Genomic DNA, 18,532 nt, shown 5'->3' with positions numbered 1-18,532 from the left:
ATTAAAAATAAAAAGTCTTTCCCATATAGATACTTGTCTTAATTTCTAACGAATTAAGAGAACAATGGCTGTGTGGGAAGCCACTGGTGGAAAAGCTCCAGGTACACACTGGGCCACTTTTCCAGGCCATGACTTACACTGCACTTGATTTCCAGGGAGCAATGCATGCCTCATCACTGTGTTGTTAGAGGCTATGGACCACTTTATGACTGTGAGCATCTTCCTTTTGGATGTAAGTACTGGAGAGAAACAAATCATTAGAGAAAGAGAGAAGCAGATGTGAGTTTTGATTGCTAAAACACACGAAAGACATAGACTGCTGGAGTTGTGCTTTGCTGCATGGAGAGCTGCTCTATCCCAAGAGTTAATAGAGTACAGGGGCAGAGGCGCGCCTAGGACATCAGCTGTCTGTCAGGTGGGGGAAGGGTGCAGAGCTATATGGATTCCTCAGCTAGGGGTCACTAGGCGCCCTTCATATGCTACAGGAGAAAAACGTTTAGCAATTGAAAACAGCTATGCTGGAAAACATGCCTTTCAATATAGTACTTTGGCTTTTCTCCTTTGTTTAATTTTTCTCCTTTGTTTAATGCTTCTAACATGTCATTTAATGTATTGATTTTCTTATTCAAACTACAGGTTAAGCATGTTCATCACAATCTGTGTCCATTTCTTCTTGGCTAATATTTTTAAAATAATAAATGAAGGCAATGTTTTGGGTTATTTTTTTTCACCTTTCACATTTCAAATCATTACAAATGGCTTGTGCCTTTTTCTAGATTACATTTTAAAATAATCATAGATAGCCAGGGATGGGAATAAAGTTATTGTTCTGAGAACTGCTTTACCATTTTTAAAACATCAGCACCAATTTTAATTTGACTACTTGCTAAACAATTACAGTTTATACTATCATTATAGCTCTAGTGTAATATCATTCAATGAAATCTTACTCCTCCAACAGGCATCACTACACCTAATGGTGGCAAGAAAGCCAAGACTGAGAAAGGACAAATAATTTTACCTTGATTGCCATAGAAGGATACCTATGAAATCCCTTTTGGGATACTATGCAGGGGGCCCTAAAACAAATGCCTCTTTGTTATAAAACTTATTTATTTGGTCAGTGAACTATGCCTTAAATTAGATGAAGCCAGCAGGCCTTAAATATAATCCAGCTAATGTAACCAGATTACAATGCAGCAGTTTGAATGTAGTCATCAATGCCATGCTTAAAATATGAGTGGCTTCCATCAACATAATATAAAAGGATTACCTCTTCCTCAGTGGTCCAGTTCCAGAAGGCATGGCCACATTTCCTACACCAATTTGACACCATAAACAAAAAAAGACCCAAAGGCCATGTCTCCAGCAAAGCTCAAGACAACAGGACAAACACTGGGACAGTGCTGCTATTACCGCACATACAAAGAGCTACTGGCAAAAGTGATGTTCTACTATCCTGATGAGGCAACAGTTTCCACAGGGACCACAGGTTGCTGGAACAATGCTGACACCTCTTTTCTAAGGGAAGTGGATCGAGTCCTTCTCAGGTAGAATTGCCAGTTAAAATATAGGGTATCCAAATATTTCATAGGACATTCTTATACTAAAAAATTATTCATTCTTTATCTAAAATTCAAATGTAAATGGGTGTCCTATATTTTTCTTTGCTAAATCTGACAATCTTATTCCTGTGGTAGGGAGAAATTACTTCCCTTTTTGGATAGAAATCCTCCATTTTTCTCTTTGCTGAGTTAAGGGAAGACAGGAAGGGATATAAAAATTTTGCTCACAGGTCTGTGTTCTCCACTTGAAGACCCACTTATTCAGAGGAAAAAGAACTTAGAAAAATAGAGTTTAGTCGAACTTGTCCAGAAGTCTGAGAACTCAAAGTGATTGTATAGTCTGAAATCTGAGAGTTACATATTCTCAGCATCTACTCTCATTCATAAAATCTAACATTAAATAAATCAGCATAATGGGTCATGCAAATGGGAATTAGAAAGGTTCCACATTAGCTTTGATTTCACTGTTGGAAAATAACTTCTCCATGCTTCCATTTTATCTCCAGGGATTTGAATAAGGGAAAGGCCACCATACTGGATAACGGTCTAAGATGGAGTTGGGTTTTTAAAAAATCAGACCATGGTGGGGCATCTCAAAAGTGGGTAGTCTTAAAGCAAATGTATTATATTATTCATATTGTAAATGCTCTTTAGAAAAAAGTATTACCTTTTAAGGGTCAGGCATATTTATAAACAGGTGTAAAAGTTAGTTTTTACATAATCTGAATTGAAGAATGCTGGGAAACTCCTCTTAGGTCAAAGTGTTTCCTCTCCCTAAATACTACACTGCTTAAAAGATCAGCATCCAATATTCATTTTATCAGTTTCTTTGAATCTCTAGGAAGGGATTATTATAGCACTAATACTTTTAAATGAATGATTTTATAGGGAGACTGGAGTTCAGACAGCATAAACATAATTAATTTTAATTCAGGTCACCAGATAGTGCAAAAAAAAAGAAGGGAAGGTAATGGTAGGAGGTGAGGATCATACCCAAGAAAAACATCAGTTGCCCCATAAATGTGCCTGCAGTGGTCCTGACTCATGCTCTTTATTCCACTCCCAAATGTGTCACGCTTTTAGTTGAAGAGACAATCATTTTTATTTAACCATTCTCCTTTTGTTCCGCTCTCTGAGTACAATTCATTCACTCCTGGCCTTACTCTTGTCCAGTGTAGGCTGCCAAACTGGCCCAACTCAGATAACATAGTAGGGTTCAAAAGAGCTTTCCCTATTCACCACCAACTTGCTGTGTGACTCCATGCAAATTGTTTAACATCTCTGGACCTTGGTTTCAGCATCATACAATGATGAAATGTCATTAGATCATCTGTCAGTCTTACCAAGAAAGGGAAGAGAAAAACTTACATCCTTGAAATCTTGTAATTGGTTCAGCAGAGGAGATATATTATCTCACCCCACCATTGCTTGACCCCTTACTAGCCATATGTTCTGGGGAGATTTACTTCATCTCTCTTTGCCTCTGTTTTTGTCTTGTTTTATCTGTAAAAACAGGGAAAAATAATGCCTACTAGACTATGATGTCATGTTAATAAAAGGAGTTAAATCAGTTGATATATAAAAGATGCTTAATACATTTTAGCTATTATCATAACTAATAATAGCTATTACTTTCTCCAAGAATTATTTTTCTTTCAAAGAAAAAAATTAGTTATATCAACAACCCTGAGATATTGTCATCTCTAGAGTGAGTTAGTTTTAACTGGCATTTCAAGAAGATGTAGTTATCTTTGTTTCCAATTAATAATTTTCAATAACAACTTTTGTTTTAATAAGAATTTTTAAAAAGTAAAAATTCATATTATCATCACTAACTGCTCAGGACAAATACTTTTTTTTAAATATAAGGAATTCAACAAACCAGAAAAAATAATCTTAATTTCTGCTCCCAAGTAATTCCCATATTTTAATACCTAGCCATAACACAGTCCTTATACTATTGAGCAATATACAAAGGAAAATCACACCTTTAATTTTTTTTTGTTTTTTTGAGATGGAGTCCTGCTGTGTTGCCCAGGCTGGAGTGCAGTGGCGTGATCTTGGCTCACTGCAAGCTCCACCTCCTGGGTTCATGCCATTTTCCTGCCTCAGCCTCTTGAGTAGCTGGAACTACAAGTGCCCGCCACCACACTTGGCTAATTTTTTGTATTTTAAGTAGAGACGGGGTTTCACCGTGTTAGCCAGGATGGTCTGGATCTCCTGACCTCGTGATCTGCCCGCCTCGGCCCCCCAAAGTGCTGGTATTATCGGCATGAGCCACCGCACCTGGCCCACACATTTAATTTTAAATTAAATTTTGAAACGACAAATTAAAGTTGTTTCTTTCCTAGACTGACATAATAAAAACAGATCATTACTTAATGGAGTAGATTGTAGATAGATTGTAAATATCTATAATTAACAAAGATTTCAACCACACTTCATTCTTTTCTTCTTTCAACTTCTTTAAGAAGTCTACTGTTTGCTGAGGAGTACTTTTCCGTCTCTGGTTGCACTTATCTCCACCACCACATTCCTGGTGCTGCTTCTGAATTTATCACTTACCCAAACCATTGTTATTAACCTGAGCTTCACCAGCAGTATTTTAAAACTTTGAAGTATTTTTCTTAATAGAGAATGAAGAAATCATTTATGGTACAAATACTGCTTTGTGTTGTCATGAATTTTCAGTTGTCTGGCATATATCTAATTGTTGCAACTGCATTATTTCATGTTATCATCTTTTTTCTTTTCTTTTTGGAATGTAGAAAATGTTAACCCTGGAAGTGGTTAATGTGACGAAAAGCACATTAGAAAAAAAAAAAAAATCCACCTCCATCCAAAGTGATGGCATTAAGTGGAACCCAGTGTATCCTGGAGCACCTAATGCACACAAGATGTGGAGCATGTCCCCTGGTCAGAACTTTTAAATACTAAGTAGCAATGAATGGGAGGAATAAATCAAATGGAAGGATAGCTGGAATAATAAACAGTGAAGATGCTTCATACTCACACTCCAGCAAAGCAAGATGAAAAAATGATCGTGGCTGTCATGAGCTATTACTGAATGAAGAACTTCGTTTCAGCTCTTCTAACTTGAAAAATGGGAAAAAGGAAAGAAAGAAATGAAAAGAAAAAGAAAGAATGCTGGAGGAAAATAGCTTTTTTTTTTCCTTGAGTCTCTCAAACTCGTCAGTAAAACAAACTGCTATGTATCATCTGTTTAGTGACAGAAAATATATATATTGAGATCAAAGATAATCAAGGTACACCTGGTTATTATTTGTAAAGACTTAACTGTAAGTTTTTAATGATTAATTTATCTGCCACATAATGCTTTAATAGATCATGTGAAACATCAAGGGAGGAATGTGGTACTGCATTTCTAAAGCCTCCTTCTCTGTCTCTGAATGATAATAGGCATGGGAGTCATCATTAGTCTTGTTAGACGATGGTTCCTTTAGGAATCTCTATGTGTTACCTTTTAGAGGGAAGGTCAAAGAAGCCACCCCTGGGGACTCCCCTGCAGGATACAACTAACACAAGCATAAACTGTATGGAAATGGCTAAATTGTCTTTACTGAGACCTTGGTCTTTCGCATCAATCAAGTCCTTCTGAACTAGTAAAACAGATAAGCACCCTGCTGGCAAAAGTGTTACTATCCTTATGCTTGTCATGACTGGCACTACAAATTTAACAATAAACAGGCAGTTATTTGTCTTACTTCTTTAAAAAGCAAAATAAGTGTGCCGAAAGACATACAGTTGCAAGGAAAACTCATTTTAATGGCGAACAGAGCGACAAAAAAATTGCTAAGTGGTTTTGGTGTCACTCTCTTTCAGTCCTTCCTCAAAAGACCCTGTATTCAGGAATCCAATTGTAACTGCTATCAGTGCACATGGAGAAGGTAATATGAATCCGACAAGCCAAAACAAAGCAAACCAGGACCCCATGGCTGCCATGTGGGAGGGGGCAGATTTATCCGCCCTCACGTCTCAGCTTCCTGAGAGTGGAGCCTGTGTCAATGCCTCATCCTGACACCTAACTCATGGGGGAATTATAAGTCATCAATACCAATGACTGTAAAACACTTTGTAAATAAAAATGGCTTAGAAGTTCCAATTAACAACAGAAAGTAACCCTCTGGGGTGTACCAGAGAGAAATAACTACAGCCATAAATAAGCAATGGTGAGTTTAGGTTCACTTCTTATTTCAATGCCATTAAAAATGGACCTCCTTCCAATCTCCAATCTGAAGACTCAGCTATGATTTTTTTTTTCTCATTTACACTATACGGTGTTATGCTCATGAGTGGAAGCATTGAGGAAATACAGGATTGGACATTCCCTGCTATTTTAATATGAATATTACGAACTTACATATTCTTATCTACCTTCATGTCAAAAACAACAACAACAACAAACAACCAGAAGTAGTATAACTTAACTTAGCTAACTGTATGGCCGCCACAGATGTGCCATTAACAGGGAGCATAGCAAGCCCAAGAAGTGGCTACAGTGCCCACCCTTAGTGTACTTCATGCTTGCCCCATTTAGAACTTTCACAGGCTCACACAATGGATTATCAATCTCACCCAGGAAGTATCCACTGAGCCTGTAGTATGTCCCAGGCACTGTGCTAATCACCGCCAATATATCTCACTTATACCTGTGAGGAAAAGAGGCTTGGGGAGCAATTTGATATGACCAAATTATAATTAAATTAATAGCCATATAATACTAAATGTCATGAATTATTCTAAATGCATTGTAGAAAAATCAACCCATTATTACTCAGAATAGCCCTGCGAAGCAAGTACTACTGTTATCCACATTTTAAGATAAAAAAACCCAGAACGATTGAATAACTTGCCCAAAGTCACAGAGAACTGAGACTTGAACCTTGGCAGTTGGACTCCAGAGTCCATGCTTTTCCACTTCTCAACCTGGAAAAAGAGCCCAAGTTTTTGGTTCCACACTTAGTGTCTAGGGTCTCTGCTTGATTTTAAAAATTAAAAAATAAATAAATATGGTAAGACATGGCAGCTTATCCTTCAGGTCCTCACATGCCTGTGCAATGACAGACAAAAAACTATAGGGTGATAGAAGTCGCAGGAATGTACAGAATAGTCAGGAAATGTAAATAAGGGAGCATTTAGCTCAGACTGGGGTCTTCAAAGAAATCTTAGAAGAAGATAATGAATTGTGGTTTCCATTTCCCTAGAAAATCTAGTTATATGTGCCCCTATTTTTTGGCAGGCATTCTTGCAACCTTTGGCCTAAGTATGCACAGCATGTTCACAGGAATAATTTCAAATATAATATGAAAAAAAATTAGCACCACCCTTAGCTTCTGTTAGGTCTATTGTAAGATCAGGGTCCATAGTAGCAAAACTCAGGCTGCCATAGCTTGACCAGAAACCAGGGGCCAATCCAGGGTACTCTGCTGCCCCTCTGAAAACATGTTGGCCATGGGGCATCTCTAGAGCAGCTTTAGCTGTCTGGTGAGTTTGGCTGACTCTCCAATCACCACAGAGGTCCTGATGGGCAGAGGTTCTGACTATCCTTCCCAGATTAAGCATGAGGGGAGGGCAGCAGTTGTTCTACCCTGCAGGGACCATCTCTACAGCAAACATCACCTCCAAATCAGAGCTCCCAACCTTGCAGAAAGACCCCACTTACAGGTAGACAACTCAGTGGGGAGACGGTGTTTGGGGAAGATGAATTGTAGGAAGAGGAAGGGAGAAGGGAGTGGCAGATGCAGGCAGAATCCTCAGCTTCTGCTTGGTCCTTGATTTATCTCCGTGGAGGAGATGGACCTCCAGGAAGAACAGACCTCCCTTCCCCCTCCACCCCTTCAGCACAGCAGTGATGCCTGCACAGAGCCTGTCCCTGCCATACACCTATCAAGAATACAGCAAAGCCATTAAACATACCAATCTTTACTGACTAAAAGACTGCCATCTTTTTAACCTTTTAAAATATATGGTACATGCATACAATGAAAAGCAATGATGTTATAGATTTATTGACATGGAAACATGTTCACTATGTATCACTGAGTGAAAATAAATAGGTTATGAGAAATAAATACCAAATCCAATTTTGTAAATGGTTATATACATATAAAAAGACTGGAAAAATATGCATCTGGATGTTTACAAAGAAGGGATTATTACAAGTATTTTTTTTCCTTGTGCTATCTGTCTTCTTTATGAAGACAATGTATTATTTATTTGTTTATTTACTTTTTTGAAAGAACTATTTTATCTTTTCCGCAGGAAGAGGGAGATTTTTATTTCTTATTTTTTATTTTTTGGAGATGTAGTCTCACTCCATCTCCCAGGATGAAGTGCAGTTTTCTGAACACAGCTCACTATAACCCTGACCTCCTGGGCTCAAGCAACCTTCCCACCTCTGCCTCCCAAGTAAAAGGGACCATAAGTGTGCACTGGGACCACAGGTGCACACTGGGACTATAGGTGCACACCGGAATCATAGGTGTGCACCACCATGCCTGGCTAGTTTTCTTTTCTTTTTTTTGTAGGGACAGGGTCTCGTTATGTTGACTAGGCTGGTCTCAAACTCCTGGCCTCAAGCAATCCTCCCATCTTGGCCTCTGAAAGTGATGGGATTTCAGGTGTGAGCCACTGCACCCAGCCAGGAAGGGGGAGATTCTTAAATAGGTGGCTGTAGTATCAGTTATTATCAGTCTTAGTGGTTTGATTTGATTGAAATAGCTCAGGCTAAGGAATAAGACTTTAATCACAGGGAGAGAAGTATGTTGATGAACTGGATTTGTCAGCTCTTTCCTAATGACTAAAATAAAATGTGAAGTGGTTATTGCCATTTAGCATATCCTCAGAATTCAGACTTTATGACTTCCCTGTCACTCGCCAAATCAAAATCAGAGTATCCCAAAGTAGATATGTTAGAAGAAGAAAAACCAAAAGATTGGGTAACTCAATCAATTTGGGAAATGTTGAGTTAACTAGTGTTAAATAGTCATCTTTCTTGCAGGACTTCTGAGAGCCTCATTATGCTAATGTATATTGTATATTTCCCACAAAATAACAGTCTTTCCAACTTTATATTTATCCATGGAATTCATTTTTGCCAAAGCATCACATGGGACCAGTGACAAGTGAATGCTGTATTGCTTGGCAACACTGTTCTAAGTAGTAATCTAGAAACACCTGTAAACACATATAGTAACTCCCTCAGGAGAATTTTTAAATAGTTTAGCAAATATAAATCTATTATTTTCATCAAAGATGCTCTAATTTCAGAAATTATGAGATTAGTCATATTAAGTCAGTTCTACCAGGTTGCTTCACCAGCACTAAAGAGTTTCATATTCGTGAATAAATGTACTCAATTTTTGAATAAATGAACTCAAAATCTGTGACATCACTTTCAAGTAAAGCAGACCAGTCTCTAAACAAAATAAAATGTACACCTGTCACTGCCATTCTTTCGAGTCATTACAGTTTATAAATTTATAACACCATGAAAAGCTTTATTTATGTTCATATGGTGTGAAAATTGCAAGGAAAACTTTAAATTAATTACCTTTTTTAAAAGAAAGCAATTGAAATTTATCACAGACAGTAAGGGAATTTATTTACATGCCATAAAGCTTCTGAAAATACAGTCATGAAATATGAGTTAGAAAAAGTAGCTAGCCGGGCGCGGTGGCTCAAGCCTGTAATCCCAGCACTTTGGGAGGCTGAGACGGGCGGATCACGAGATCAGGAGATCGAGACCATCCTGGCTAACACGGTGAAACCCCGTCTCTACTAAAAATACAAAAAAAAACTAGCCGGGCGAGGTGGCGGGCGCCTGTAGTCCCAGCTACTCGGGAGACTGAGGCAGGAGAATGGCGTAAACCCGGGAGGCGGAGCTTGTAGTGAGCTGAGATCCGGCCACTGTACTCCAACCTGGGCGGCAGAGCGAGACTCCGCCTCAAAAAAAAAAAAAAAAAAAAAAAAGGAAGAAAAAGTAGCTCATGCCCTCACATGTCCTCAAGATGGAAAAGCAAATTAGCGGGCCATAACTGCAAACCACAGTCTTGTGGTTTTCGTCTCTCTCCGTGGCTTAGATGTTGCAGGATCTCAAAGGCAGACTTGACTCAACAATATGATCTTTTCTTTTGGGTTTACTCAAAAATTTTCCCCAGAATCTACATGATCTGCTCTTAAAACAAGAAGCTGGCCAGTTAAGACAGTTTATCATAGTTTTCCCTCACACCTCAGGAGTAGACACCAGTTGAACGACATCTCAGAATCCATTTAGCTGGGGGTGAGGAGGGGTGTTTCTAGGACTGGGTCTTTTTTTCTCTCTCTCTTAGAAGTATCATTTTATTTCACTGTGAAATAAGCTGATTAGTATGTAGAAAAGCAACAGTCCCTTGATTTCCACAAATGCGTTTTGATTTTTTATTCTGGGCTTCAAGCCTTTCCTGCATACGTTTAACCGCAGCCTACTCCGTCAAAGGTACATTTACTGGGCTGAGGGTTTGGGGGGTGGGCTCCTCCCTGGAATCTTGCTTACATTTGCATGTGAAAAGAAAGAAATGCTTTTGAGTAATTAGTCATCTGAAATTCTGCACCATGAGGAAAAAAAATTGCTTTTGGATATTTATGGAGAGAAAAATCCATATGGACAATGAATACCCTATTAATGCATTGGGGGGAAGGGACAGGGATGTAGCACATTGTGTTGAATTGCATCCAAACAATGATAAAAATAATATTGCCACTTCCTTATAAATAGTAGCTACAATAGAAAGTAGCACAAAGCTGTCTTATTTACAACTTAAATTTCTTATATTTATTCTATTATCTTAAAAAGCCCTTTCTTTTTGACCTAATATGTTCATGCCATATTGAAGAAACTCATGATCAATATGTATTGATTTGATCACTAATTGCATTAATTTTGCTTTAGAAATTAGAAAGGCTCTAATGAAAATGTGAAGTCACTTCAAGATAGTACATTATGGGCAGGCTAATTTAGCTGGGTTCTGTGCATCAGATTATTTCATTATGAACCTTCAATTACCATACAAACGAATGAGATAAATAGCCTTTTCTGAGCAGATTTACATTTTTGAATTCGTCTATAAATTTCAAGAGCTTAAGTTAATTTATAACCTAACATCATATTTAATATACAAATAGTTCAATCATGAATGCATTATCTGCATAAACCCTTACTCTGGCCCTTCACAATATGCTTTGAACAACATTTGAAACAATCACTGTTTTTTAAATACTTGCTTGTACTACATTTAATCTCTTAAAGAAAAATGTGAAATGAATATTTTTGTTAAAATCTTGCATATTATTGCTTAGTAATTGGCGCAAGGAAACCAAGTGATGAAGAGGTATGCTGTTCAAGATTTATAAAACCCTAGAAATGTGAAATAGTCAAGCTGATTTTGAAATTGAGTGCAGATGCTAAAATAACATCCCAAGAAACCAGAGAACATAGAGCCTTTTACATTCTTAATGTATTTCTGCTGTTTAAAAAAACCTACCTGTACAATTGATTTAAATAAAAAAGACACCAGAAGTAGATATTTTTACCTTGGGGTGGAGTGGTATTGTGGTAGATGGCAGAAATGTGGCCAGAAGGCAAAAGCAAAGATAATTTTAAGGGGGTGCCAATAATTCTGAGATATCTTGAAGAAAAGCAATGCATCAAAATAAAATGTAGGTAACATTTTGCAAATAAATATTTGAAAGTTCATTCTTTTCCCAGGCTGTGTATTTATATACACTGAAGAAAATGAAATAGCTAGCACTAATGGATATTTCATGTGGTCCTATAAAGTTTTGAAGTGGTGTTGATAATAATAATGGGCAGAACATGCCATCTACTTTTGCTGTTTAGTATTTCATGATAAAATCATGAACACACAGTCTTGGCATATAATTCCTGCAGTTATTATTATTGTACGCTTAGGAATTTTAAAACCTCTAAAATAGTGCAGTGGTTCAATTTATACCTTCATTCATTATCCTTGTTCAGTGACGTTATAAGACCCTCATAGCATGATAACCAAAAATCAATGAATTATCACATAATTTAGGATAAAGTATATTTCACAAGCAAAGGCCTTAGGAGAGAATATCAGGGCTGAGGGCTCAAAAGAGATCAACTAGCCCCTTGGCACTCAATGTGCAGTCTTGGATGAGCACCTGGGAACCACTGTGGAATCTCTGGCTTCACCACAGACCTTTGAATCCAAATCTAAATTTAGTATGATGCCCAGGAAATTCATGTGCATGTTAGAGTTTGAGAAGCACTTGTTTAGTCTTTCATTATCTTTGTATACACATGGCAACTAAGGCAAAGAAACCTTGAGAACGCTGTTCAAGGTGGCAAAAATTAACTCTTATCTATGGCTGAAAGCTATGGTGGTTCAAGCGTGGTGCTATGTAGATCCCAGTCAAGGGTCAGGTCTACAAAGGTTAACTCTGCTGAACTCCCAGCAAGCTTTGGGAATTGCTTGTAATGCTTATAAAGAACATGTTTGAGAGTATATTGATGAATGAATACTAGTGCAGCACCATTCCAAGAACAATCATTCTGAATTTCGATTTTTCAGAATCATTTAATCAGGCCAGTTCATGAGCGAGTGCCAACATCCATCTACCCTGAACTACCTTCTAGACAGAAAATTCAAAATAAGAGAGAATGGTTCTATTCTCAATTTACCCATTCATAGGAAAAGTGTGAGAGTCAAGCATGACATGTTTGTCAATATTTCACCGGAAAAATTAAAACAGCAAGGGGCGATAACAAGTAGAGGAATTTTTAGTGTGGCTACCTGCAGCTGAGTATGTATAAAGCAAGTAAACAGTGGCCCAGTATAGACACAGCTGAGGGCACTTAATTAGTGACAATTACTACATTGTTCTAAGCTGCCTGCAACCTTGCTCTCTACCTTTAGATAAACTCATTTAAGTAAATACAATGTCAAGAAAATGGACAAGCCCTTTGACTTGCTAGAGAACCATGGAAATGCTGTATTCTATCAATTAAACATGATTCTTTCTTTTTATTAAGGGGAATTAGATCTAACATTTGCTTCAAAATTTCATACAGCTATTCACACATGTATATTAGTTCTTTAGTGTTAAATGTGTAGCAAATAGATTTTTCTTTTCAAAAATTTATACTAATAATGATCACACACTAAATCTTAATGGTTGGAGCCTTTCAGAAACTACTTACCTAGAAATACGTTTTAAGAAATAGTTTTGCAACTCATTGTTATAAAATATTTTTAAAGGGGTAAACAATTTGGATGCTTTTCTAATTCATCACGTTAGGTGAGAATGGTGTCCAGGAAATAGTTTGGAAATGCTTTGGAAAAGTCACAAATGAATTACCTTTTAAAAGTTTTTCACTTAACAAACATGTATTCAGAACCTAGTATATAAATCTTTATTTAACAAACCTCTTTTTAGCAAATAGTACACGCTAGATACTGTAAGCAGTAAGACATTGTATCAGCCTTTAATGATCTTATAATCAAAAAAGGCAAAAAGAATAGTGCATAAATAACTGTCATACAAAGAGGAAGGACAAACTACAAGTCCAACTTCTTCAGTCCTACAGCCACAGCATTATCAAGAGACAAGTTCCAGGCATGTTGTTCTCCTCTAACATCTGCACCAAATAACTCCTATGTGATCTGTGAGTCAGAGGATGGTGACAGCAGCTCCTCCAGCTCCCTGCCTCCTGCAAAAATGAGCAGAACCTTGTGCATTCACCCTGACAGATAAATGTCTTGTATTTGCTGCTTTTTTTCTGGGAAATGTGGTGCATGTAAAGTGAATATACTTTTATTTGGGGCATTAGTCATGGAATGTGGGGGAGTAGGAGATGTTTGACCTACTTAAATATACTTAAGTATACGAGTTAATTTCTTCACAAACGATTTCCAAAGTTCTTTTGTTTGACTTGGCATAGACCCCAGGTGACACCAGGCACGCACAGGAGCATGGGAAACAACGCTTTGTTGGTGGTGGATTCCCAACATGGTTTCACAAAGGAAAGCCATTACAACTCAAGGAAGGTTTTAAGACTCAGTGTTTAATTTATGAAACCACATTTTAAAAATCCAAGCAGAGTAGTCATTTAATGAGTTCAGAGAGTAAGCTGTAACAACTTTAAGCTGGAATTTTACTGTTCTTTTATCACATGAAGAAATGAACATTTTCTGTCTGTTAAGGGTTTGAGATAAGCGCCTTCCACCAGTTGATACCTGACACTTGCAATCAGCAAACAAGAAAAGGATGCTGCATCTAAAGCTAGGTTAACTCTTCATTAACAGCTCAATCTGATTTATCCATGAAGTCCTGCCCATGAAGTTTACAAGCACTAGGAACATTTCTCCAAGTTACACATGAGAGTTCCGGCCCCGAACCCTAAGTTACACGTGGATCTGGAGCTAAGGAAGGCTTTGAATCTCTGGAATTCACCCTCCTTATCTGCACAATAGGGGCTGCAGTGCATGATCCCTCACAGCTTCATCATAGTCAGGGCAGAGAGTGAGATGCCCCTGTGTCAGTGGTACGGCTAGTGCTCACTGCTTGCTTGCCTTCATTCCTTCTCTAGATTAACCATAAACGATGTCAGGTTGCTGTCTAAGTCCTGGCAGGGCAATGTATTGTGGTTTTCCACAGTCTTCACAACCAGCAGAGGGAGCGAAAGTGCACAGTAAGTAAACTTTAATGAAGTATAAAATCTTTTTAAAAATTATATTTCATTAAAATAAAATCTGCTAAATGTGTCTGGGTTGAGAAATTTGACATGCCTGGTGTATTTGCCTGCTGTCTGTTAGTGTTTGTGCGTGGGAAGTCAGAATTTAAAAATTATGGCCACTATAGTTAATAACAATATATTGTCTTGAAAATTGCTGAGACTGGAAGCTTCCAGCTGTACCGAGCTCTGCGTCTGCCCCAGTGATTCGTCACACTGCCAATCAAGTCCCTAAGGAACTTGTCTCCTCCAGACTCAAGTGCATTCTGTCCTGAAGAAGTCTGGCTTTGATAGGAGCCCTGTTCTTGTAGGGACAGAAAAGAAAAGGAGTGGAATGTGGTCCATCTGCCAGAAGAAAAGTTGGATTGATAAAAAGGGTCTCCAATTTGGGCTGCTGCCTAAAAGACTTTGGAAATTGTAGTTTTACTCCAGTCCCCACAGAGGAGCTCTTCAACAACTCAACAGTGAATCTGTGCTCAGTGGCTCAGCCAACCAGCAACTGGCTCTGCTGGTTAGCCTGGCAATTAGTACCATTAGTGGTCATGCCTGGAACTGCCCAGGCCTTTGTGCCACTTGGGTTGATGCCCAGCAGACATTAGTACACCCCTTACCATTTCATCAGGAAATCTCCATGGACTATCAGTTTCATTTCTCCTCAGAGAACTACAGGGAAAGGTACCAGAACTTCTAGGATTTCCCTGGACAAACCTGGTATCTCTTCCCCAAGTGTAGTGTATTCTGGTCTAGGAGATGTGGACCCTCTGGGATATTTTTTTAAAAGAACAATGATATCTAGTATTTTTCCATGAGAGACACTGATCCATTTGGTACCCAGAAGGTCATGCAACAGAAATTTGATCTGCTGATTGGGAAAGACAAAGGTCTGTCCATCTGAGTTTTGATGTTGATGTATTTGACTCTACACTGGCTCCAGTCACAGGAATCCCTATTGTAGGGGGACTGACCCTTCAAGAAAGCATCTATATGACTGAGGAAATACATAGTACAGGGTTGCTGTCAGCGCTGGATCTTGTTGAAGTCAATCCTCAACTGGGCACTTCAGAGGAAGGGGCAAAGGCCACAGCTAGCCTGCCAGTAGATGTAACTGCTTTACATTTGGGTCAGACAAGATGTAACTGCTTTACATTTGGGTCAGACATTGCCTATGGCCAGATTTTCAGTTTCCCGGTCAAGTCAGAAAATGAAGCGTGTGTGAGAATTTAGGAAAGACTGTGCACCATTTTGTTTCACAATGGACATTCCAGAAGTGTAAGGCATTTGAGAGGACAGGTATTAAGTGGTTATCTGGGTTAATATTGCCTTAATGGAAACATTTGCACATTCTCGCAATTGTAAAGTTTCCCCTCTCCATTTTGGTGACTAATAATACTACTGTAAATGTGTGTGTGTATATATATACACACGCACACACACACATATACATATTTTGCACTTCACTGGGTATTAATGCATTGTAGTGTTGTATAAATTTAAAGATGCACAGCAGCATTTGGTACCTTGGTATATCAAAAAATGCTAAGAGAGGAGATTTTCAAGTATTTTCACCACAAAAAAATGATAATTATGTGAGGTCATGCATATGGTAATTGGCTTGATTTAGCCATTCCACAATGTGTACATATTTCAAAACAATATGTTGTGCCTGATATATACAATTTTTATTTGTCAACTTAAAAATTAATTAATTGGAAAAAAAAGTAACAAGAGAAAGGAGATTAAGTCCACCCACACCTACTATTCTGCTGTCTAAAGATAAAGGAGGAGCCAGAGGATGCTGGGCCTGCAGGGAAGGAGGAGACGCATATCAGCATCCTGGCTGGGAAGAGAACTCAAGCCTCTCCCCTGGACCTGCTTTCCTTTTTTCACTCACTTACATGAAAATGGGCTTAGGATCAATAAGAATAATTCCGCTCAAGCTTTCCAACAGAAGAAAAACAGAGTAACCAGCCATGTTCTGCAGTCCTCACAGCAATCCTTCCCTCCAGCTAACTTGCTTCTCATCTGCTACTTTTCATAAAGATAATGTGCTCCTGCATCTCATGATGAAAGGTAAAGTCTTTAAAGTAGTCCGTCGGTCACTAGACCTCATGGCCTCCCTTCGCCCCGCGTACCTCTGGGTCTCCTCAATTCTCCCACAGCACCAGTGGCCAGTGTGCCTTTCCTGAAGCATGTCAGGCCGCTTCACACCAAAAGCCTTTGAACTCACTGTCCCCAGAACTCTGTTCCCCTAGAAGTCTGCATGGCTTAGTCCTTCTTTGTCTACCGAATGTCAGCCTTCTTGATGCCCTATTTTAATTGTAAACTATCTGCTTTTCACTTTTCCTCCTGCCTTATTTTTCTTTACCTGACATTTGATACATATTATATGTCTTACTATTTTCCTTATAAGTTCAGAGGTTTCTATCATTTTGCTCACCATCATTCAATGAATGAATAAATGAATGAGTGAATGAATTTTAAACTTAATTACATATGCAGTGTTTGAAAGAAAGAAAAGCAAGTTTCCTTTAATGAAGGTATCATTATGTGCATATTATGGTTCTTTCGGCCTTACTCCCAAATAATTTTTTAATTGGTAGCTTCAAGATTGCTACATTGATTGAAATTCTAATTACTTGGCTGTGAGCACAAGTGTGCTCATAACTTTATCATGTTGCCATAAATATCAGTTATTTGGTAAGATAATGCTGCATTCACCTCCTCCTACTATAATGTCTAATTATCTCTCTTGGGCTCTCACATTCCATTGTGAAAAACTAACATTAGCTCATATATAATAGTCATTCATAGTCTCTGCATGTTTGGTATGTGTGACCAAATGCCCTTTAATAGGTTCCATACTAATATTATATGAATATTAGTGAATCATCTAGTATAAATTTCTACAGGGCCTCTTAAGTAAATATGTATTTAGTTGGTTATGTTTTATGCATATTTAGAATTTGTTTGCATTATCCAACTTCACATGTATTATTTACCCGGTGGGAATATTTCGCTTTCTGCTGCTCTACTTTATCCTAAGTATAAATTCACATATGTTTTATAATATTCATAACACTAATCCACCAAACAATCTTGATATCTGGTATATTATCATTTTCTTAATGAGGTGTTATCTATAGCAAAGTATTTGCTTAATCACTCACGTTTTGTTTGCTTGATTTTGGCCATTCCTCACTCAAGACAAGTATCTGTTGAAAAAAAAGGATGTCTCCAGAAAGTCAATGAGTCCTATAAAGAAAATTGTAGCAGACATTTTCTGAAGAAAAACTAATGTGTCAAAGGTAAGTAAACCATAATTAATTTCTTGGAAGTTTTTTTTAAATTTTCTTCCCCAGCTTATAAAAAGAAACCTCTCTGGTATGTTGGTCAGGTTGAAACCTAATTGCATAATCTACATTATTTCATTCTCAATTGTAGTTGAAACAACTCAAATTGATAAGTGTTTGCTTTCTGTTTTCACATTTTTAAAATCTAATTTTTGTTTAAAAAGTTGAGTCTAAAGAACTAAAATTCGGGACAATTTAGAAGCTAAAGGGAGTGGATTAATAATTTGGTTACATTTTGCTGTCCAATCAACATCTCATGGGAGTTTAAAAATAATTTTAGTTATTTGCTTTTAGCCCTTCTTACATAAGGCTAACACAGTGGACGTGTCATAGACCATTATTCCAACTAGTCTGATGGTTTGTTTGCAGACTATTTCATTATGTTCTTCATTTTTTTCATTAAAATCTTTATGAAAGCTAAGTGGCAATTTCATGTTGGAGAAATGAAGCAGTGAAAATGGCTATCATATATCCATCATTTAAACAGAGTACTTGGGGTGCCGTGTTCCAGCACCGCAGCTTAGTGCGCCAATACTGTCTAGTATAAACATCTCTTAATAGGTACCTGGGGCTAGAGTTTCTCTACTGTGTTTAACCTAAATGAGTACATGAGATTGCTATTGAAAGTGTGTTTATATCTGTGTGGAATACAAATAAGTTTATTGTTGTGGAGTCTCTGTCTTAGAAAACAGATATTTAGGGTCTCTAAACTTTTATTTTGAAGTATCTATAGACTGACAAGCAGTAGCTAAAATACTACAGAGAGATTCTGTGTACCCTTCACCCAGCTGCTCCCATATAAAAAATCCTATGCAACCGTAGTGCTTTATTAGATTTTT

General features: G+C 37.8%; 1 pseudogene; it reads left to right on the top strand.

Moving 5' to 3' along the window:
- Nucleotides 1-1,359: 1,359 nt before the first annotated feature.
- On the top strand, nucleotides 1,360-15,567 carry LOC102115238 (arginase-2, mitochondrial pseudogene; annotated as a pseudogene).
- Nucleotides 15,568-18,532: the final 2,965 nt, after the last annotated feature.

This window comes from Macaca fascicularis, chromosome 4 (assembly GCF_037993035.2).
Source record: "Macaca fascicularis isolate 582-1 chromosome 4, T2T-MFA8v1.1".
Taxonomy (NCBI): Eukaryota; Metazoa; Chordata; class Mammalia; order Primates; family Cercopithecidae; genus Macaca; species Macaca fascicularis.
This window is presented reverse-complemented; position numbering and strand designations above follow the sequence as displayed.